This window comes from Pteronotus mesoamericanus, unplaced genomic scaffold, assembly GCF_021234165.1.
Source record: "Pteronotus mesoamericanus isolate MK-2021 breed Mesoamerican mustached bat unplaced genomic scaffold, CSHL_Meso_final contig_230, whole genome shotgun sequence".
Taxonomy (NCBI): Eukaryota; Metazoa; Chordata; class Mammalia; order Chiroptera; family Mormoopidae; genus Pteronotus; species Pteronotus mesoamericanus.
In genome coordinates, this window is record NW_026555096.1 from 665,128 (window position 1) to 689,971 (window position 24,844).

Sequence of the window (24,844 nt, forward strand, 5' to 3'; positions counted from 1 at the left end):
GAAGCTCCACTTTTCCCTCAACAGTATCCTGCACTATGGCACCAGAAAGTCACATCGGGCACGTAGCCATATTTATTTGTCCTGGACTATGATTTTCAAACATTAGTTTCCAGAATTTTAAAGTTAGTCGATTACACATTAAAATCTTTAGTAGGAGAATGAGGGTGCTGCACTGCCTGTCCCCGGCCACCTCAGCTATTATGTCAATGCAGGGGCAGATGGAGGGGCCAAGCTGCCCTAAATCTATAACCAGATGAGCCACTGGTGCTGTTTCATGCCCATGGAACTCATCAGGACAAATAGGTTAAAAGCCACTGAGTTGTGTAGGAGACAGGTTGTCAAGGGGGCTTAAATCCTCCACAGGGACATTGGACTTGGGGTTCCTCCTGGAATAGAACTAGGCCAGCCAGATGGGCTACCGGTAGCTTCCTCAGGCAAGCACAGGAAGGTTCACAAAGCCTGGCCAGTGGGACTGTGGCTGGTGCTGCTGCGCGTTCCTTCCCCAAGTCAGGAGTCCTCATGGTGGTGATTATATTCCTTCTCCATCATCCCATACAGAATGTGGCATCAGGACCTAATGGGTAGGCTGCACATTGCCCAGAGATCCAGATTTCTGGGCTGGATGCTCTAACAGGATGAGGGTTACTGTCACCATCCACAAGTCTCAGGATATTATTTGCATGGAAAGGTGGAGTGTGTGGTGTTTGGAAGCAGAGGGGTGTTGTGTCAGAGACTGCTAGTTGTGTATCACAGTATTCGTTCTCTTTAGCCACAGAACACCTGGTTTTTAGCTGGGCCCAGGGACAAGCAGAAATAAAGCTACTTTGCCCAGCCTCCCTTACAACCAGGGGTAATCATGTGTCTAAATTCTACCAACAAGATCTAGAAACACTATATGACAGCTTCCAAACAATCTCCTTAAAGATAGCTAGAATGTGCTCTTTGTCCTACTTCCTGCCTTTCTCTATCCTGCTGCCTGGAACACAGATATAATAACTGGAGTTCTAGCCTGCATTTGGGACCATGAGGATGAGGGCCACACTTTGTAGTGAGATGGAAGAACCCTAGCCACCCTGTATCAACTCTGTCTTACTTACAGTATACATGAAAGAGAGAAAAACCTCTGTGTTTTTAAAAATACTATTATTTTGGGTTTTCTGTCACATGTGGCCATAATTAATCCTAACTTATACTGTCTGGTGATATTGGGTTCACATTTGTACATTGCAGGAATTAGCTGGAGCTGAGAGGCTATGCCTTGGTTTTCCATAGTCCTCTCTCATTTATTTAGCACTTTGATTTCTTCAGGTATGTAAGTTCAAGGTCCTTGCTCAGAAGGCTATTCTCTTTGTTGAATATGGGGGCAGGGCAGGGGGTCCCTTCAAGATGACAACCAAGTCCCTCCTTTCTCCCTCTTGTCTCAGCATCAAGAGGGGGGCGCTTGTCCTGAGTGCTGACCCTTCTATTTCCTGTAGCCAGCTCTGTGCCTCTTGATTCTGAGGTAAACACACACAGCCATATGCACCTCTCAGCATCTGCCTCTTCGTTTTCCCACTGGGATCCCAGTAACTGCTGAGTCAGGACTCTCCCTTTCAGAGCCTCTGGATCTGGAGGCTTCTCTTCTTTCAGTGCCTCAAGCTGAGAGTTAAGCCCATCGTCTCTCACTGGCATCTGGAATCTGCCTTCCTGAAGTCCAGGGAATGTGTGGGAGCAGGTGCAGCTTTTACTTGCTTCCACTCTCAAGCCCAAGCACAGCCTCTATTTACCAGCTGGGTCCAGCCTGTGGGTGGGAGCCAAGCATAGCAGCACCTTCCTCAGGAAGTGGGAGTCTGAGCACATACAAGGCCAATGATGCCAGTGTGGGACCATACCAGGAATGTTCCTGTCCTTTCTTCTGTCCAGCTGGGACATGGAGTGGTCAGAGATTGGTCTTGTCTGCTCCTCCCTACTCTTGGCCTTGCCCTGGCCTCTCTGGGCTGCTACCCTACTCAGGCATGTGGCAAGTTACCCTTGCTGGTGTTGTCAGCCTTGAGTAAGACAATCCCTAAGGACTCTTCTTGGGTCTCCTCAACACGTGCTGGGTACACAGATGCTAAGGTTACCCACGCTGTTCCCTATTCTGCCCAGGTGATTCCTCCACATTCATGAGAAGTTTCCACATGTCTTCATGTGAAAGGAGTTTCCAGTCCCCACCCATTCCCTTCCGCCTACTTTATGAAAATTCTGGGGGAAGGAACCATCACTCAGAGCAGACCTTCTACTCTGGGAAGGAAGGTGTCCAGCAAGCCAGCCCATTCTCTGTAATCCAGTTCCACTTCCTGTCTGGGATAATGAGGGTTCAGGAAAGAACAGGCATCCTGTTCTTTCAGGATGCTTCTTAATCCCTATGGGGCTAGAATGACTCATCACCTTCCACTTGACCTTCTGGGCTCTCCTGCCTCAATCTGCTGAACTTCAAAGCTCTGAACCCTGCCCTGAGGAGCTAAAGATAAATCAAATGTCATAGTGGCCTGCCCCTCCTCCTGTTTCTTAAGTGTGATTCAGTCACCATGTTACCCCTCCAACCTGAAACAGCTCCTCATGCCCACCACGTAGAATCCAAACTTGTAAATACAGCTCCTGGGCTACAGAGCTAGCCTCTGCTGCCCCTTATGGCTCAACTCCCTTGACTCTTTGCATAGACTTCACTTCAGTCTCATGCCACTACCTGGATATCTGTGCACCATCGTGCAGTATGGGGTCCATTCTCCTACTCTGCCTATCAAAACACTTCTTATAGACTTTCCAAGCTCACTAAACCTCTAGGAGTGCTTGTCCTGTGCCCAAGATTAGTGGGAATAGCCAAGGCAGAGTTCCTGCTCTCCAGGACTCCTCACACTTGGAGCTGCCTGCTCTGTGCAGATGAGAAACCTCTGCTCTGTCCACCAGGTCAGCCTCAATAGCATCTGAGTCAGGGCTGGCCAATTCCCTCTATACTAACCATCTCCCACCACATAGCTCATGACCCTATAGCACATGAACCAGACTCCCATTCTTCAAGCAGTTACAGAGAGTTCAGCCCCAGAAGCACTGTTCTAGTCCCCTTTCCCTAGCCGTGAGCTTACAGAGGGTGGGACCTGGGTCCCCAGCTCAAGCAGGCAATGTCCATGGCTGACAAGGGATTAGAGAGTGCATGGACAGGTAAAGTTGACATCTGTGTGCATCGCACAGAGGAGCCCAGAGGAACCCAGGTGGCCAACAGAAAAAAAGTCCATGGCTCCCGGAGGGTCAGAAAACCAAAACTTTGGGGAGCCTGAAGCTTCATGGTGGGGGTGATGGATGGGGAAGAGATGGAGAGGGATTTGCAAGGCTCCAAGCTCTACCTGTCTCTGCTCCAGTAGGAGTCCTGGCCATGACCATGGTGCCTGGCCTTGTACAGTGTGCTGTTCTGGGGGTTTCTTTGGGCTCCTAGGCTGGCTAATGACTTCAGACTATGGGGAGGCCTTAGTTAGGCCTGGGGAAGATTTAAACAGGCAGAAAGGAATAGAGAAGCATATTAGGAAGGATATAACAGTGAGGAAAAGGCTCTGAGGGCTAGGAGGTAGACATCCAGACTTTGTGGGTAAAGGCATGCAAGATTTAAGAGACTTTGGAAAGACACAAAACAGGGATGATGTTAGCTAACATTTTTGAGCACCTACTATGTGTCAGACATCAATCTAAGCACTCATACAGGTAACTACTGGATAGGCACTATTATCATCCTTACTCACAGGTGAGAAACAGAGGAAGTACATGTCTTACCTAAAGTCACCAGTAAATAGAGGGAGTTGAACTTGATCCAAACCTAATGCCAAGGCTGGGAGCAGATCATCAAGGACTGAATAACAGTATTGGGAATAGGGACTTCATCCAGCAACAGCAGGGAGCCACTGAAGGCCTTAGTTAGGCCTTAGAGGTTGATGTGATAAGAGAGGCTAGGTTGCCTAGGAGCTTGGGAAGGTCAAGAGCCTAGAAGCTAGACAAGAGGCTATGAGAAGCTCCAGTGCTGCCCACCTTGGCCCTGTTGGCCATGTCTCAGTGATGTCTGAGAATCCAGTTTTGTTATCTGCCTACACCAAAGTTTCCTTAGGAGCAGCTCTAAGGCCAAGGTAGAGTGGGAAGGTTTCAGCTCCCCCACAACTCCCAGGAGTCCAGCCAGAAGGCTACAGGACAGGCCTAGCAGAGCCTCTGGAAAGGAAAGTGGAGGCTTGGTACACTCCTTCCCAGTTGGTCAACTTGAGGCTGGCAGCAAAAAAAGGACAGCTTCCCAGGCATCAGTGCCCCACCCTCCTCCAGACAAGAATGAGGGACTCCTGGGAAGGACTGAGCCATCACTACCCAGCATGCTGGTTGTGCAGGACCTTGGAGCTCAGTGCCAACCAACAGGAACCAGTTGCTGGCTCATTAGACAGAGTGAAAGGGGAGCAGGACAGCCCAATGGGCATGCCAGGTGGCCTTGCAAATGAACCCCCTGCATACAAAAAGCCGATCAGTCAAATGCTGACAAGTTTATCATGTCAGGCAGAAAATAAACTATAGCCAAACTCATCCACCATGACTCTGGCACAAATGTGATGGAAACAGAGCAGTGGGCTTGGAGGCACACAGCAGAGGCCGTTTGTCTTGTGAACTCATTGAGCACACGGAGGCTCAGTTAATGTGGTAAATCAATCTTCCTCAAGGAGCCCCTGCTTAATAGTGAGAAGTTGGAGGAGCTTGCTCTGCCACCCACTCCTGGGGAGTTGACAGCTTTGGCAATGCAGAAATTCCAGAGGCCATGAGGCCTTGCAGGGTCCTGGTGCATCTGTTAGATGTAGAAATCTTACAGACCATGACTAGAGTGAACAAAGAAAATCGACATGGTACCTCTGTTTTGGGAGGACTGAAGAACTACCAGGTGCTATACACATACACACACACACACATAGCCCTCTTTGAGATGCTTGCTCTGATCTATTATCTGGGAGGTTGGCTCAAGTCAGCCTCATATGGTCTATGGAGAGAGAGGTGCCTGGCACATTCTCAGAAGTTTACAGCTTCTAAACCATTGTCAATCCCATCTGAGCATCTTTCCTCTCCAGATGAAGGAATTACATCTTTCTTGGGAGGATAATCTGCCCTTGCACATCCCATATACTTCTCTACTCTGTGATTTATGGGATAATCTTTTTGCTCCCTATCCCCAGAGATTATGAGAGTTATAACAAATGTATCTCTTGCCCAATTAAACCTGTTTTTGCAAATGAGAACTGCTTTGACTTGAGTTACAAAAGCCTTTTTAAAAAGTGCAAGGAGGGACTCTTCTGCTTCTAGAAGATCAAGCAAACTCTCCCCTATTCCTCCCTCTAAAAACACTGGACATTATATTTAAAACAAACATAGAAGCTTCTGAAAGACTAAAAGAGGGAGTCAGAGTGACTAAGAACCTCAGGACCAAAGGAACACATGATAGTGAGTTCCTTGGCTGTTACAGATTGAATTATGTCCCCTCTCCCCACTCCCAAATTTATATGTTGAAGCTCTAGCCCCCAATGTGACTATATTTAGAGACAGGGCCTTTAAAGTGTTAAAGGTTAGAAGGGTGGTGCCCTAAAGCAATATACTTGTTGCCCTCATAAGAAGAAGAGACATGAGGGATGTGTGTGGAAAGGGTTAAGGCCATGGGAGGATGCATTGAGATGGCAGTCATCTGCAAGCCAGGGAAAGTGGCGTCAGGAGAAACAAACCCTGCCAACATCTCGATCTTGGACTTCTAGCTACCAAAACTGTGAGAAAAGCTTCTGTTGTTTAATCCACAGAATCTTTGGGTTTTCTGTTTTAGAAAACTTCAGACTTGGAGCTAAAGTAGCCAGTAACATAAAAACACAAACAATTGTGTACAAAAAAAAAAAAAAGCCTGGTAAAAGCCTGCTCTCTTTAGCCAAAGAACCAGATGGGATAGACTAGCCAAAGAGAATACTTTTAGATAATAACCTATCCCCCACCCCCCATGCTAGCAAAGATAGAGTAGGGAGCTTAGACTACTTCTACCATCATCAGTCTGTAAATGAGGCAGCTCATCTTGGGTGGTTTCAGAGAAGACATGTTCTCACAGGGAGCTGGGACTTCCATCTCCATTGGGCAGTAACAACTATCACAGTTATACCCCACATAGGATCAGTAGAGATCATGTAGGGAAACTGAATTCTTAACCCCTCACCAATAACAAAGAGTACCCTCGCTTGGCATGTCAACATAGGCCACATAAAGAACCTGAACTTATACACCTACTTGGCTGGAACAAGGCAACATCCACTCGTGCCCCTGCTGGAGCAACGTCAAAGGAAGCTAGCTAAAACAAAATGTTTGAATAAGGTCTAGAGTCTCAGAACATAATATATCCAGGTTTCAATAGAAAAATCACTTTGCATGCTAAGAACAATGGAAACCTCAAGTTGAATTTAAAAAGGTAATCAGTAGCCCTGGCCAGATAGTTCAGTTTGTTAGAGCACTGTCCTGATATGCCAAGGTTGTAGGTTCGATCCCTAGTCAGGGCATATATAAGAATCAACCAAAGAATGCATAAATAAATGGAAAAACAAATCAATGTTTTTTTCTCTCTCTCTCTTTCTTCATCTCTCTCTCTCAAACCAATATACACAAATTTTTAAAAAGACAATCAATAGGTGTCAACAGATATGACAGAAATGATAGAATTAGTTGACAAATATTTTTAAATTAGCCATCATAAAAATGCTTCAACAAGCAATTACGAACACATTTGAGACAAGTGAAAAAAAATCCAGAGTGTCTCAGCAAAGAAAAAAAAAAATATAAAGGACTTCCAAGATGGTGGCAGAGCAGGTGGAAGTTACACTCACCTCCTCCCAGAAAAAAACTGGGATTACTATTAATATATAGAATTGTCAGCCTAAGTAACCAATTGAAGACTAGCTGAACAGATGTCTTACAAAGAACGTTTTAGGGAAGAAGCCACATAGAAACTTGCAGCAATGGCAGAAATGAGAAAAAGCCTGGCACAGCTCCCATGGGTGTTGACTAAAATTTGGGAGGGATATCTCATCTGCAAAGTTTCCTCATGAGTAGCAAGGGGTCACAACCCCATACCAGGCTCCCCAGTCCAGAGCACCAGAATGAGGAAGAGGTTCCCATATAACATCTTGCTGTGAAAATCACTGAAGATTTTGTCCTCTAGGGAAAGATGCGAGACTGCTAGAGATCCAGGCACCCTCTTAAAGTTCCAGTGCATGAAATCTCATTTGCAGGCACTCAACCTGGGCTCCAGTGGAGGGAAGGCAGAGTAGACTACAGTTGTGTGAGGAGAGACTGGGGTTTGTGGCTCAGGGAAAAGAGCTGAAGAAACAGCCTCCAGGGTCCCTCCCTTTGCTGAGTCCCTCTTCCACACCCCAGACACCATCTTTCTTGGGTGAAGCACTCCTCTCCTTACAGCATCAGCCTGGGGAAATGCAATAGCCCCACCCTCTGGATTCCCTGTTGCTCCACCCTGCTGAGTTTACACCCTGGGGAGGAATCAGCTTCTTGGTGTAGAGGTCTGGGCACACTTGGGCGTGTGGGGTGTCAGTGACTGAGTTGTGTGAATCTGGGGCAGGGACCATTTCCTCCACCTTTATGAGAGCCTGACTGGTGCCTCCCATCAAGATCTGAAGGTACCATCCTTTGGGCTGCTGGCAGATCCATCCGACCAACCCGTGATGGCCCCATCCTGCTGAGCTCTGTCCCTATGGGAAGTAGAGGCAGAATCTGGAACAGACTGTATTGTTAGGCTGCAGAGTGAAGCCCTGCCCCAACCTTTCGAAAAGCCTGATGGTTGTCTCCTTTTCACAAAGATCCACTAGTCCCACCCTCCTGATTCTTGGAGCCCATGCCCTGCTTAGCTCAGGTCCTCTAGGAGGTCTCAACAGAATCTGGAACAGGCTAAATTTTGTGGCTGTAAGACAGGGGCCATTTCCCCCTCGCCTACCCAATGGGTGCAAAGCCCTCTCTTCACATGGCCAAATCTTGGTCTGTTTTGCCTGATAAACTCTGCTGGCCTCATCCTGATGACCCCTGAAGCCCTGCCCCACCAAAACAGTCTGTGGGCACCTGATGAGGATGTTGTGGGCAGCTAAACTTCTTACTCCCTGGGAATTTTGCTGAGTGGCCTCAGATCCAGCGCTGGCACTATGATTGAACCTGCATCAATTTGGTGAAGACCACTCACCCCTACCTGATGATTCACTGAAAATCTACCTTATACAACTCAAGTTAATCCAGAAGCTTCTTAAATGACTGAGGCTAACGGGCAGGTGACAAGTAAAGGTAAGCAGAAGTGGATCTTGGGGTACTTTGGGACTTTTGCTAACCTGCCCCTGGTGTCAGTACTGTTGGAAGCTGGCCTTGGTGGGCAGCTTGGTTCTTCCCATGCACAGCCAGGGCTAGAAGAGGCAGTTACAAACTGTGAGCCACTTTGCAGCTCCTAACAGGCTACCCAGGGCCAGTCATAAGCAGAACGGACTCCCTCCCAAGAGGCTTTGGAACTAACACAGCCAGTTACCAGCTTCAGACAGATAAGAGCTGAATTCAGTTAGCTCCCTAAGCAGAATATCGAAAGGAAGATTCTGGTAGGCACAACACCCTGCTGAGGTGAATTCTACTTCCTGAAGTCAGCCGCTACACAGCAGCTTGTACACTGTGGTCAGAGTCAGTCCTCACAATGAGCCATCCTGAGGGCCCTAGCACAAATGGCAATCAAGATCCAATTACAACAGGAGAGCTCACATAACCAACACAAGGGGCATTCACGGAGAACTTAGTTCAGGTGATCAAGGAGACTGTGCCACAGGTCCCACAGGACACCTACTAAATAAGACCACCCTACAAAGACTGGGATATATAGAAAATCTACCTAATATATACAAACTAACAAAAGGTAGCCAAAATGGGAAGATAAAAAAATTCTTAAAATGAAAGAACAGGAAAAAACCTACAGAAAAAGAGCAAAATTAAAAAAAAAAAAAGAGAGAGGCAAGCAATTTACCAGATATAGAATTCAAAATATGGTTGTAGGGATGTTCAAGGAACTTAGTGAGAACTTAAAAAGCATGAAGGAGGACATAGAGGCCATAAAAAAATAACCAGTCAGAAATGAGGAATATAATAAATGAAATGAAGAATACACTGGAAGGAGTAAACAGTAGGTTAGATAGAACAGAGGATTGAATCAGTAATATGGTAGACAAGGTAGCAAGAAATCTTAAATAAGAGCATCAGAAAGAAAAAAGAATTAAAAAATGGGGATAATTTAAGGGATTTTTGGAATGACATGAAGCATAACAACAACCACATCATAGGGGTAGCAGAGAGAAGAGAGAGAGCAAGGAATTGAGAACCTATTTGAATAAATAATGGCTGAAACTTCCCTAACCTGGTGAAAAAAAAAAGACACACATGTCTAGAGTCCAGGAAGTGTAGAGAGTCCCAAACAAGATGGACCCAAAGAGGCCCACACCAAGACACATCATAATTAAAATGGTAAAGGTTAAAGACAAAGAGAGAATATTAAAAGCAGAAAGAGAAAGACAGTTACCTTCAAGGAAGCTCCCATAAGACTGTCATCTGATTTCTGAACAGAAGAATTTCAGGCCACAAAGAATTGGCAGGAAGTATTCAAAATGATGAGAACGAGAACCTACAACCAAGACTACTTTGCCCAGCAAGGCTAACATTTAAAATTGAAGAAGAAAAATGGAGCTTCCCAGACAAAAAAAAGCTAAAGAATTTAATCACCACCAAACCAGTATTACAAGAAATGTCAAAGGGTCAAGAAGAAGAAGAAAAAGGAGAAGGAGAAGGAGAAGGAGAAGGAGAGGTGAAGGAGAAGGAGAAGGAGAAGGAGGAGGAGGAGAAGGAGGAGGAGGAGGAGGAGGGGAAGAAGAAATCAGAGGAACATGGTTACAAAGAATAAAATAGCAATAAAATGTACTTATCAATAATCACTTTAAATATGAATGGCTTGAATGCTACAATCAAAAGACATAGGGTAACCAAATAAATAAAAAAAGAGCCATATATCTACTTTGTACAAAGACCCACCTCAGCAGGAAAGGTATAGGAAAAGATATTTCATGCAAATGGAAATTTTTAAAAAACTGCAATAGTAATACTTACATCAGGCAAAATAGACTTTTAAGAAGGCTATGCTAATGGACAAAAAGGACTTTATATAATGATAAAGGGATTAATACAAAAAGGATATAACCCTAGTAAACATTTATACACCCAACATAGGAGCACCTAAATATATAAAGCAAATCTTGATGGACATAAAGAGAGAGAATGACAATAATATATTCATAAAAGGGGATTTTAACACCCTATTAACGTCAAACGATAGATCTTACAGACAGAAATTTAACAAAGAAACTGCCACCTTTAACAACACATTAGATTAGATGAATTTCATTGATATCTTCAGAGCATTTCACCCCAAAGCACATTCTTTTCAAGTGCACATGGAATAGTTTCTAAGACAGGCCACATATTAGGACATAAAACAAGTCTCAATAAATTTAAGAAGTTTGAAATCTTATCAAGCATATTCTCTGACCATAATGATATGAAAGTAAAAATCAATCACAAGAAAAAAACTGAAAAACAAAGACATAAGTCAAAATAATGTGTTATTAAACAATGAATGGGTAAACAATGAGATCAAGGATGAAATCAAAAGATATCTTTTGATTTCAAGTGAAATCAAATGAAAACAAATGAAAATTAGAACACAACAAACCAAAATCTTTGGGACAAAATGAAAGCTCTAAGAGGGAAATCCATATTATTACAGGCCTATCTTAAGAAACAAACAAACATAAAAGCTCAAATAAACAACCTAAATTTACACTAATGCACTAGAAAAAGAACAGCAAACAAATCCCATTGTAGCATGCTTTGTGGACCAATGGTCAAGATGGAGGCACAAGAAAATACAGCTCACCTCATCACACAACTACAGCAAAACTGCAACTATAGAACAACCATTACTCAGAACCATCAGAAATAGAGTTGAATGGAAGTCTGACAACAATGGAATTAAAGAAACCACATCGTTTCAGACTGGTAGGAGGAGCAAAGATGTGGACATGTGGAGTGGCCTGGCCCCACACCCACGTGGGGTGGATAAAAAATGGAAGGGATATCTGAAGATTGAGGGGTCCCAGCCCCACACCAGTTCTCCCAGCCTAGGGTCCCAGTGCCAGGAAAATGAGTCCCCATAACTTCAGGCTGCAAACACCATGGGGATTGAATTGGTGGAAGAAAATTCTAGATTCCCAAGTAATTCCCCTTTAAAGGGCCCACACACAAACTTACCTGTACTCAGACTCACTCCCTCTGAGCTCCAGCACCTGGGTAACAGCTTGAAAGGCACTAGTGGCATATGGGGAGGAACTGAAGTGTCTGGCATCAGGGCAAGAGATGGGAGACAGCTTTCTCCCAGACAGAACTGCACACAGGGGTTATTGTTCCTTTTCTGAGCCCTCCCCTGACAAAGCCACAGAGCTAGCAGATGGAGGCCATTGTTCCTTTTCTGACGCCCCACCCCACAGAGCCACAGAGCTAGCAGACAGGTGCCATATCTGAGACTCCATCAACCTGGCTCACACTGTTTGCACTACCCTGGTGATTCCCTGAGGCTCTGCCTCACCCAACTTATGAGTCTACCCAAGCTGTTTCCCTGTGGCATTTCCATATAAATAGCTTGTCTTGGCTTATGTTTCCAAAATGCTCTCAAACAAGAAATAGCTAGCTTCAGCAAGCCTCCAGCCCTCTGTACCCCTTGCTAAGTGGCCTCAGGCTTGGTACTAAGAGCAGCCATCCTTGGTTCATACCTTGGCTTCACTGTGAGCCTCCAAGACTATCACAAGTAGCAGCCATCTGCAGATTGCTTTGTAGCTCATGCGGGGTGGCACACAGCAAGACACAGGTGGTGGCTGACCTTGGCATACACCACCTGGGAAACCCCTGAGCCTGCACACTCATGTGGCCAGCTACAGACAACACTAAAGCACAACTATCCAACCACCTCTAAATTTATGTGCTCAAGGGGAGGAGTTTCCAGGCTCCAGAGCCCTACTGAAGTAACTCCTACTCTGTGGAGTGGGCCCCAGCACAGCTGATTCTCCATGGAGGGCAGAGGTCGGTGGTCAGGGCATCGTGACCAGTCCTTGCAACGGACTGGCCTGAGTAAATCCCTTGATTGACATGCCAATAGCAATCAAGGCTCAACTACAAGAGGAGGGTGTACACAGTCAACACAGAGGATGTGTCTTGAGTTTCCATCGTGGGTGATAAGGAGGCTGTGCCACTGGACCCTATAGGACACCTACTACATTAGGCCATTTTACCAAGACAGGGAGTCATAGCAGCTCTACCTAATACTTATATACTAACAGAGGGAGGCTGCCAAAATGGGGAGACAAAGAAATATGGCCCAAATTAAAAAGAACGAGACAGAATGAAGATAAGCGATCTATTAGATTCACAGTTCAAAACACTGTTTATCAGGATGCTCAAGGAACTTAGCGATGATCTCAACAGCATAAAAGAGATCCAGTCAGAAATGAAGGATACGCTAATTGAAATAAAGATCAATTTACAGGAAAACAACAGTAGAGTGGATAAAGCTGAGAATCAAATCAATAATTTGGAACATAAGCAAGCAAAAAAAAAAAAAGAAGACAACAGGGATAACATAAAGAAAAAATAATCCCCTACCCCCCCAAAATGAGGATAGTGTAGAGCCTCTGGGATAACTTCAAGAGGTCCAAGATTTGTATCATAGGGGTGCCAGAAGGAGAAGAGAAAGAGCAAGGAATTGGAAATATATTTGAAAAAAATTAATGAAAGAAAACTTCCCTGATTTGGTGAAGGAAATAGACATGCAAATCCAAGAAGCACAGAGAATTCCAGACAAGATGGAAGGAAGGAGGACCACACCAAGACATCATAATTAAAATAAAAAAGATTAAAGATAAAGAGAGAATCTTAAAAGCAGCAAAAGAAAAGAAGTTAGTTATCTTCAGGGGAGTTCCTATAAAACTGTCAGGTGATTTTTTCAAGAAACATTGCAGGCTAGAAGGGATTGGCAAGAAATATTCAAAGTCATGAGATGCAGGGACCTGAAACCAAGACTGCTCTACCCAGCAAATCTATCATTTAGAATCACAGGGCAGATAAAGAATTTCCCAGACAAGAAAAACACTAAAGGAGCTCATCATCACCAAACCATTATTATATGAATTCTTAAAGGTATTTTTTTAAGAAAAAGAAGATCAACTCTATGAATAAAAAAATGGCAAAAATACATATGTATCAACAACTGAATCTAAAAAACAAGATAAGCAAAAAAGAAGAAAAGGGCAAAAACATGGATATGGAGAGCATTTTGTTGGTTGCTAGATGGGAGGGGTGTTTCGGGAACTGAAGAGGTGAAGGGATTAAGAAGTACAAATTGGTAGTAACAGAATAGCCATGGGTATCAAAAATAGAGTGTAGGAAATGGATTAGCCAAAGAATTTATATGCATGACCCATGGATATGAACAAAGGTTTGGCAATTGCCTGATGGAGGGTGCTGGGTAGAAGGAGGCAAAGAGGTAGAAATTGAGCATATTCAAGAAAATATAGTTTTGAACCTAAAAAAAGTCCCAATGTAAGCAGAAGAAAAGTTATAATGAAGATGAGAGCAGAAATAAAGAAAATAGAGTATAAAAAATACAAAAGATAAATAAAACCAAGATCTGGTTCTTTGAATGGATAAACAAGATAGTCAACTCTTCCCCAGAATTATCAAGAAAAAAAAAGGACTCAAATAAATAAAAGAGGGGAAAAGATGGCGGAGGGGTGAATGGGTGTCACGCTGACCTCCTCCCAAGACCAAACTGGAATTGTGACTAAATAGTTAAGAAATCACCTGGAAAACAATGAAACAATAGAGGGAGAGGAGCCTTGGAGCCACAGACAGACAGTGGAATCCACTTTCGCACATCCCAACGGGTGAGAAGTGCGGTGGAGGCTCGAGAGGGTGGGCTGGACGCCCATGGGCACCAGCACCAGAGGGACATTGAAATGGCCAGTTGGATCCCCCTGAAAAGAACAGAGTCTGAATCATAAACAGGGACCCCTAGACTACAGCAGCTGAAACCAGGAAAACGCACAGACAAAACACAACTCCGAAAAGCTTAGGGGCGCTCTCTGCCAGAGACAGGTAGCTGGAAATGCAGAGAAACATTTAAAGGGCCAACGCAAAAATTTGCAGTGGCCGCTGCCTTCCTTGATCTCTGGGTAGAGACGGCAGGAAAGTGGGCTAGTGCCTGAGGAATGATTGGCAAGGAAAACTTTGTGAAGAGAACAGAGACAGTGGTCAGCAGAGCTCCGGTGATAACTCACCTCCCACTCTGCAGCTACCACCTCGCCCAGGCAGAAGAGAATCAATTAACTTGCCTTTTGCGCACTCCACACACAGCTTGTACACTTGTGGGCTAGGGGCTGAGTGCAGACTGGCTGGAAGAAATAGAGGATCCCTGGCCAAAGGGGACACACAGCTGCATAGAGACCTTTGAGGAGAGACTGGAGATGGAGGGGTTGGGGAAAGAACTGGAGGATTATCTGAGGTCTCCGAAGCAGAGTCCAGTTGCCATTTAGTAGTCCCCATTTGTGCAGGCAGGCCACGCCCCCAAAGATGCAGAAGCGGGTGCGGGAGCCAGAAGGCACGCAATTAGGGTCTGCAGAAATAGGATCCCTAACCGAAGGAGTCATAGAGCTTCCCAGAGACCCTGGGGGAGAGACTGGAGACAGGATTAACGGGAGAGTCCCGGAGCTGACTTCTTCCCATTTCCCTAGTCTCCATTTTGCCTGGGTAGGCCAAGCCACCAAAGAGCCAAAAGCCGGGAAAGCACACAATAGAAGACCCTTACCTGACCAGTGCCAGGCCCCAGGCCTGGTGCAGGCGGCAGACAAGGGCCTGAGGTCGGGTGAGTAAGCCAGCCCCAGGCTGGGGCAAGTGCTTGCACACAGGCTGGAGCACGGGTGCGCTGGGGCAGGCAGGGGATCCTGCCGCAGCAGGGGAGTGCACTCAAGGAGCAGGTGTGAGAGTGCAGAGTGATCCACAGAAATAGTGGATCCCTGGCCAAAGGGGTCACAGAGCTGCCCAAAGCAGGAGTCAGACACAGACAGTAGATTCCTGGAAGGTTCAAACAAATGACCGAAGGTCATATAGGGTCAACTACTGACATCATCAGAGGCAGGCTCAGAAAGAAAGGTAAAGGAAAAATAAATAAATAAATAAAAGACCTGCCCTCTACCATAGAAGTTTAATCCACAAAGTCAGGAAATGTAGACGGATCAATTGAAGCAGAAGCAAAATGAAAAAGAAAGAGAAAGAAAGAAAGAAAGAAAGAAAGAAAGAAAGAAAGAAAGAAAGAAAGAAAGAAAGAAAGAAAGAAAGAAAGAAAGAAAGAAAGAAAGAAAGAAAGAAAGAAAGAAAGAAAGAAAGAAAGAAAGAAAGAAAGAAAGAAAGAAAGAAAGAAAGAAAGAAAGAAAGAAAGAAAGAAAGAAAGAAAGAAAGAAAGAAAGAAAGAAAGAAAGAAAGAAAGAAAGAAAGAAAGAAAGAAAGAAAGAAAGAAAGAAAGAAAGAAAGAAAGAAAGAAAGAAAGAAAGAAAGAAAGAAAGAAAGAAAGAAAGAAAGAAAGAAAGAAAGAAAGAAAGAAAGAAAGAAAGAAAGAAAGAAAGAAAGAAAGAAAGAAAGAAAGAAAGAAAGAAAGAAAGAAAGAAAGAAAGAAAGAAAGAAAGAAAGAAAGAAAGAAAGAAAGAAAGAAAGAAATAAAGAAATAAAGAAAGAAATAAAGAAAGAAAGAAAGAAAGAAAGAAAGAAAAATAATAGACTCTCACAAAAATGGGAAGAAAAAGAAGTTCCCCCAAAATGAGGGGAAAAGAGGAATCCCCACAAAAAGAGCTAAATGAAATAGAGGCAAAGGAACTATCAGATACTGAATTCAAAACAATGGCTCTAAGGAAGCTCAATGAGCTCAGCCAGCTCAAAGATAACTATGAGGAACAGCAGAGAAACTATCAGGATCTTATAGCAAACTATACCAATCTGGAAAAAGACATAGAAACTATCAAGAAGACACAAGAGGATATGAAGAATACCATTTCTGAATTGAAGGACACAGTAGAAGGAATCAAAAGCAGGCTAGATGAAGCTGAGGATTGACACAGTGAGATGGAGGATAAGGTAGAAAAAAGCTCCCAGAAAGAATAAGAAATGGAAAAAAGACTCAAAAAGAATGAAGAGGCATTGAGGGAAATGCAGCACAACCTGAAATGCAATAATATCCACATAATAGGGGTACCAGAGGAGAAGAGTAGCAAGGGATAAAGAAGCTCTTTGAAAAAATAATGATGGAAAACTTCCCCAATTTGAGGAGAGAAAAGGTCTCATGAATCCAGGAGGCACAGAGGACCCCATTCAAGAGGGACTCAAGGAGGCCCACTCCAAGACACATCATCATTAAAATGGCAAATATCAAAGACAAAGAGAAAGTCCTAAAGGCAGCAAGGGAGAAACAGGGAGTAACATACAAAGGAGCCCCGATACGGCTAGGAGCTGACTTCTCAACAGATACACTACAAGCCAGAAGGGAATGGCAAGAAATATTCAAAGTCATGAAGAGCGGGGCTTACGGCCAAGGCTGCTCTACCCAGCAAGGCTCTCAATTAAAATAGAAGGGGAAATAAGTAGTTTCCCAGACAAAAGAAGGCTAAAAGAATACATCTCTACCAAACCAGCACTACAAGATATGATAAAGGGACTAGTTTAAGAAGATGAAGAAAAAGAGTGAGAAAAAGAAAACCACAGGTACAAAGAGAAAAAATGAATAGGTTTCTATCAGTAATAACTCTCAATGTACATGGACTAAATGCCCCAATCAAAAGACACACGATAGCTGAATGGATAAGAAAACATGACCCACAAATATGCTGCCTACAAGAGACCCACCCCAGAACAAAAGATCTACACTGATTGAAAGTGAAGGGATGGAAAAAAATATTCCAAGAAAATGGGCAAGAGAAGAAAGCAGGGGTTGCAATACTTATATCAGATGAAATAGATTTCAAAACAAGACCATAAAAAGAGACTCAGAGAGACACTTTATAATACTTAAAGGAAGAATCTATCAAGATGACATAAACATTGTAAACTTATATGCATGCAACATGGGAGCACCCAAATATATAAGGAAAATCTTGGATAACTTCAAAAAAGATATAGACAGCAACACACTGATAGTAGGGGATTTTAACACCCCACTGTCAAAACTGGACAGATCTTCCAAACAAAACATCAACAAGGATATTGTGGAGTTGAATGATGCATTGAATCGAATAGACTTAACTGACATATATAGAACCTTACATCCCCCCAAAACAAAATACACATTCTTTTCAAATGTTCATGGAAGTTTTTCAAAGATAGACCAAATGATAGGACACAAAGAAAGCCTCAGCAAATTCAGGAAAATTGAAATAATACCAAACTTTTTCTTGGACCACAAGGGCTTGAAACTGGAAATCAACCTCAAAGAGAAACTTCAAAAACTTGCAAACTCATGGAGACTGAACAGTACACTATTAAACAATGAATGAGTCAATAATGAGATAAGAGAAGGAATCAAAAAATTTCTGGAAACAAATGAAAATGAACATACAACAGTCCAAAACCTATGGGACACGGCAAAGGCAGTCCTGAGAGGGAAGTTCATAGCAATACAGGCTTACCTAAAAAAGATAGAAACATTTCAAATAAAAGACCTAACACTGCAACTTCAAGAACTGGAAAAACAAGAACAAATAAATCCCAGAGCAAGTAGAAGGAAGGAAATAGTCAAGATTAAAGCAGAACTGAATGACATAGAGACGAAAAGAACAATTCAAAGGATCAGCCAATCCAGGAGCTGGTTCTTTGAAAAGATAAATAAAATTGACAAGCCTTTAAGCAGACTCATCAACAAAAAAAGGGAGAGGACCCAAATAAATAATATCAGAAATAAAAGCAGAGAAATAACAACTGATACCACAGAAATACAAAGAATTATAAGAAATTACTATGAACAAATATATGCCAAGAAATTGGAAAACCTCGAAGAGATGGACAAATTTCTAGAAAAATATAATCTTCCAACACTGAACGAAGAAGAAGCCAAAAGCCTGAACAGACCAATAACAGCTGGTGAAATTGAAGCGGTAATCAAGAAACTCCCCACACACAAAAGCCCTGGACCATGTGGTTTCACAGGAGAATTTTACAGAACATCTAAGGAAGAGCTAACCCCTGTCCTTCTCAGACTATTCCAAAAAAATCTAAGAAGAGGGAAGACTCCCAAATTCTTTTTATGAGGCCAGCATCATCCTAATCCCAAAATCAGATAAAGACACAACAAAGAAAGAAAACTACAGGTTAATATCGCTGATGCACATAGATGCTAAAATCCTCAACAAAATATTGGCAAACAACATCCAGCAATATATTAAAAAGATCATCCACCACTATCAAGTGGGATTCATCTTAGGGATGCAAAGATAGTTCAATATTTGCAAATCAATAAACAAAATATATCACATAAACAAAATGAAAGACAAAAATCACATGATCATATCAATAAATACAGAAAAAACATTTGATAAGGTATAGCACCCATTTATGATAAAAACACTCAGCAAGTGGGATTAAAGGGGGCATACCTCAACATAATAAAGACCATATATGAAAAACCTATAGCCTACACCACACTCAATGGACAAAAACTAAGAGCTTTCCCACTAAGATCAGGAACAAGACAAGGTTGTCCGCTTTCACCATGTCTATTCAACATAGTATTGGATGTCTTAGCCACAGTGATCAGACTAGAAAAAGAAATAAAAGGCATCCAAATTGGAAAGGAGGAAGGAAAACTGTCATTGCTTGTAGATGACATGATAGTGTACAAAGAAAACCCCAAAGACTTTACCAAAAAACTACTCGACCTAATAAGTGAATTTGGCAAAACAGTAGGATACAAAATCAATAATCAGAAACTGAAGGCGTTTTTGTACACCAACAATGAAATATCAGAAACAGAAATCAGGAAAAAAAAATCCCATTTGCTATAGTACAAGAAAAATGAAATACCTAGGAGTAAACTTAACCAAGGAGGTAAAAGACCTGTACTTAGAAAACTATACAACACTGAAGAAAGAAATTAAGAAAAACACAAATAAATGGAAGCATATTCCATGGTCATGGATTGGAAGAATTAACATCATCAAAATGTCCATACTACCAAAAGCAGTTTATAGATTCAACACAATCCCTACTAACATACCAATGACATATTTCACAGATATGGAACAAACATTTAAAAAATTTATGGAACCATAAATGACCCTAAATAGCTGCAGCAATTTTGAGAAAGAAGATCAAAGTATGTGGGATCACAATACCTGACATCAAACTATATTACAAGGCCATTCCAATCAAAAGAGTCTGGTACTGTCATAAGAACAGGCACATAGATCAATGGAACAGAATACAGACACCAGAAATAAACCCATGTCTCTTTGTAATTAATATTTGACAAAGGGGGCAGAAGCATAAGTTGGAGTAAAAATAGCCTCTTCAATAAATGGTGTTGTGAGAGCTGGGTAGCTACATGCAAAAAATTGAAATTCGACCACCAACTTACACCACACACAAAAATAAACTCAAGAGGGATAAAAGACTTCAATATAAGTCGCAACACCGTAAAAGTCCTAGAGGAGAACATAGGGAGGAAACTCTTGGGTATCCCTTAAAGCAGGGGATATAAAGAAAAAGATAAACAAATGGAACTTCATCAAAATAAGAAGTTTCTGCATAGCTAAAGAAAGCATCAGAAAAAATGAAAAGGGAACCAACCCTATGGTAAAATATATTAGCCAATGATATCTTGTTCAAGGGTTTGATCTCCAAAATATATAAATAACTCACAGGACTCCACTCGAGGAAGACAAGCTGTCCAATTTAAAAATGAGCAAAATACCTGAACAGATACTTCTCCAAGGAGGACATACAGAGGTCCCAGAGACATATGCTCTGCATCACTAGCCATCAGAGAAATGCAGATTAAAACTACAGTGAGATGCCACTTCACACTGGTCAGAATGGCCATCATAAACAAATGGACAAATAATGGTTCTGGTGAGGTTGTGAAGAAATGGGAACCCTAGTTCACTGTTGGTAGGAATGCAGACTGGTGCAGTCACTGTGGAAAACAGTACGGAATTTCCACAAAAAGCTAAAAATGGAACTGCCTTTTGATCCAGTGAGTCCACTTCTGGAAATATATCTGAAGAGACCCAAAATAGTGATTCAAAAGACCATATGCACTCCTTTGTTCATTTCAGCCTTATTTATAGTAGCCAAGATTTGGAAGCAGACCAAATGCCCATCAACTGGATGGGTGGATAAAAAAAAAGCTGTGGGAAATTTACACAACAGAATACTATGAGGCTGTCAAAAAGAATGGAAATCTTACCATTTTTCACAGCATGGGTAGACCTGGAGACTGTTATGCTAAGTGAAGTCAATCAGTCAGAGAAAGACATATATTATATTATTTCACTTACATGTGGAGTCTGATGAACAAAATGAACAAAAAATATACAAAAAAACTCTTAGATACAGAGAGCAGGCTGACAGTAATCAGAGAAGAGAAGGTTTGAGGGACAGGGTAAAAAAAGTTAAGGAATTAAGAAGAAAACTCATAGACCCAGGCAACAGTATAGCAATTATCAGAGGGAAAGAGGCATGGGGACAGGTAGAAGAGGGTAAAGAGGATAAATGGTGATGGAAGGAAACTTGACTTGGGTGGTGAACACAATACAATATACAGATGATGTATTATAGAATTGTACAGCAGAAACCTATACAAATTTATTAAATGATGTCACCCAATAAATTCAACAAAAATGAAAATAAAATTTAATAAAATAAAAATGAAATGTCTGCGGAACATGAAGAAATAAATCTTCGGGAGTCAGTTGGATATGTGGTTCTGAAGCTCAGGAGGGAAGACCAAGTTGAAAGAGAGGATTGGGGAAACACTGGTATTTTTGTGGTAACTGACACCAGCAGTGAATCATATGGCTCCCCAGGAAAGAGACTGAGCAGGTAAATGTCCAAGTACAGGATCTGAGGGAACACCACACAATAGCCATGAGAACTGAGTTTAACTGAAAGATGAAAATAAAGTTAGCAACCTGTATTAAATGTATAGCTCTTTTCTTATGGAAAATAAACAGAAAGGGAAAAAAGCAGAGATGTTTTAAGAAAACCAAGGGCATAATGGTAAGAGCTAAGATAATCAAAACTAAACACAGATAAAACAAAATCACAGCGAAAAACATCAGAAAACATTTTTTGATTGCAGTATGGAAGAGGGGCAGAACACTGTTTACAAGAAAACTGACTGCAATTACAAGGAGTCACCAAAAAACAAGAAAGAATTCTTAAAAATTAAAAATCGACAGCTTAATTGTGAAAATCAAAATTCTCAACCAAAAAAAACCTCTCAACTGAAGGCCTGAAATAGAATGGACATATATAAAACAATATAGAAATCCCCTAGATCATAGGAGGATAGAGACTGCCTGATATATGTGAGAGATCCCCAAAAAGACCGAATCTTCTTCCTTAAGCATTTAAAATAGTAAGAGTCCAGTCCAAGATGGCAACAGAGGAGACTCCTGAATGCACCTCCTCCAATGGACACATTCAGTCTACAGGAATAACACAGCCATTCCTTCTCAAGAAAAAAAAAAAAGGGGGGGAATCTAATTGAGTGACTCCTTCTTAAAGTGTAAATGAGAAAATACCCACATGAAAATGGGTAGGAAACACTGAGACACAAACTTACCCTAAATCCCAACCCACAAATAGCATCATACAATCAGAAATGAACTCTTAACTCCAAGCATCTCTGAGAAGTAAAGGGTTTGAACCCCACATCTAGTGACCTGATTGTTATCAGACTAAAGGGGTCCATTTGCCTGCGTGCATCAAAGCCCAATAAGACATAAACAGGAGTTTGCACCAAAGAAAATAAGGGTTTAATTCAGGAAATGCCTAGAGACACAGGTGAGCTAATGCTCAAAGACCTCGCTTCCTGTTGTCTTGTAGGGCACAAGTTATATAGGGGATAATCATCATTTATCATGGTGATTAAGAGAGGAAGGGTCATGGTCAGAATCGTGGTGTCTACTGACTGGTCAGCACTAGGGTAGGGGGTAGTTGGCCACTGCATCTGGTCCTGATATCAGCCACTTACATATTATTTAGCCATGAAAAAGAAGAAAATCCTGCCATTTGTGACAACATGGATGGACTTTCAGAGAATTATGCTGGGTGAAGTAAGTCAGACAGAGAAAGATAAATACTATATAGTATCACTTATATGTGAAATCTAAAAAAAGTCAAACTCATAGAAACAGAGAAGAGTGATTGCTAGGGGCTAAGGAGTGAGAATAGAGAGATTGACAAAAGGGTATAAACTTTCAGTGATAAGAAGAAAAAGGTCTGAGGATCTAATGTATAACATGGTGACTATAGATGATAACACTATATTGTACAAATAAATTTGCAAAGAATAGGACTCATATGTTCTCATACAAAAAACCATAAAACATGTGGTGATGGATGTGATATTTAATTGGGTGGGGGAATCCTTTCACATAACTCACATGATAGTAAATCATCATAATATACATTTTAAATATCTTACAATCTCATTTGTCAACTATACTTTAATAAAGCTGAAAAATTTTTAAGTAAAATAGCAACAGTTCTCTAGCTTAGTGGAAAGACTGGGACATAAAGCCATAAAAAGACTGAGATTTAATCATAAGATTACGGAATGCTCCCCTGTGTATAACTTCCCACTACACCAACGGTTTCCAGTACAATAACAGTGGATCAGGTAGGAGAGTGTAAAGCGGGGGATAAATGGTGATAAAAGGAGACTTGAATTAGGGGTGGTGGTGAACATACAATACAATACACAGATGATGTATTTACAGAATTGTAAATGTAAAACCTATATATAATTTTATTAACTAATGTCATCCCAATAAATTCAATAAAAATTTTTTAAAAGATAAAAAGTAAAGATATTGGGGCAGGGAAAAGTGGTGGTAGCAAAATGGAGACAAATGTATCTGAACAATAAAAAAATTAAAAAAAGAAAAAGAAAAAATAAAGATAAAATGATATTTTCAGAATTAAGAAATACAATAGTCAATATAGAAAGGTCAGTGGATGGGTTCAACAGCAGGAGGCAGAGAAAAGAATCAGTGAACTTGGAGATAAAGCAATAGAAATTAGCCAATCTGAACAAAGAGTAAGCAGACTTAAAAAAAAAGAACAGAGCCTAAGGAATCTGTGGGATAAAAGATCTAACAATCATGTCATTAGAGTTACAGAAGGAGAGAAAACGGAGCAGGGCAGGAAAGTACTAATAGAAATAATTGCTAGAAACTTCCCAAATTGGGCAAAAAACATAAACCTAAAGATTCAAGAAGCTCAGTTAATCTCAAACAAAATAAATTCAAAGAAACTCACAACAAAGCATATTATAGTCAAACTTCTGAAAACTAAAGACAAAGAAAAGAGTCTTGAGAGCAAAGGGAGAGAAATGGTGTTTTACCTATAGAGAAAATAAAAAACAATTCAAATTACATCATATTTCTCATGAGATACCAAGAGGGTTGGTAGGAAGTGGTGTGACCTTTTCCAAGTGCTGAAAGAAAAGAATTATCACCACAGAATTCTACATCCAACAAAATATCCTTCAGGAATAAAGGGAAATCAAAATATTCTCAGATGAGAAAATGCTAAGAGAATTTGTATGCAGCAATCTTAGTAAACAAATTTTCATGCTCTTTTTGAGTTTTTTCAGTTATATTTCACTTCTGAAGCCAAAATAATAACACTTCCTGGTGTGGATTTAAATTTATATTAGAGGAAATATTTAAGACAGTTATAAATGGAGGACAGTAAAGGGATGTAAAGAGTGGTAAATTTTCTACACTTCACTAGAAGTAGCAAAATTTTAATACCAATAGCCCATGATAAATTTCATACATATGGTAATACCTATAGAAACCACCAGAAAAAGCTATACAAATAGGTATACTGACAACACACAGGTAAATCAAAATTGAATTCTGAAAAATGTTCAAGTAATGCACAGGAAGGCAGGAAAAGGAAATCAAAAATTGGAAAACAGAGAAAACAAAATGTAAAATGGCAGAAATAAATCCCAACATACCAATAATTACATTGACAAAAGTTGACAAAGTAGATTAAAAGACATGTTCCAGCTATATGCTATCTATAAGAAACTCACATCAAATATAATGATATAGGTTTGTTGAAAGTAAAAGAAAGAAAAAAGATATATCAAGCAAACATTAATCAAAAGAAAACAGGAATGGCTATATTAATATCAGAGTATGTAAACTGCAGAGCAAAAAAAAATTACCATATACATTACTGACATAAAAAAGGGTCAGTATACCAAGAAGACATAACGATCTTACATGTGTATATATCAAACATATCACAAAACACGTGAAGCAAAAACTGACAAAACTGAAGGGAGAAATAGAGAATCCACAGTTGCATTTGGAGACTTCAACACACTTCTCTCGATAGTTGACAGAACAACTAGACAGAAAGTCAGCAAGGATATAGA

At 41.3% G+C, this 24,844-nt stretch overlaps 1 protein-coding gene across 1 annotated transcript in view; it reads right to left on the bottom strand.

The window, feature by feature from the left end:
* The window catches only part of CHAT (choline O-acetyltransferase), a 67,615-nt gene that overhangs the window by 19,277 nt on the left and 23,494 nt on the right, over positions 1 to 24,844 (bottom strand). The window lies entirely within an intron of this gene.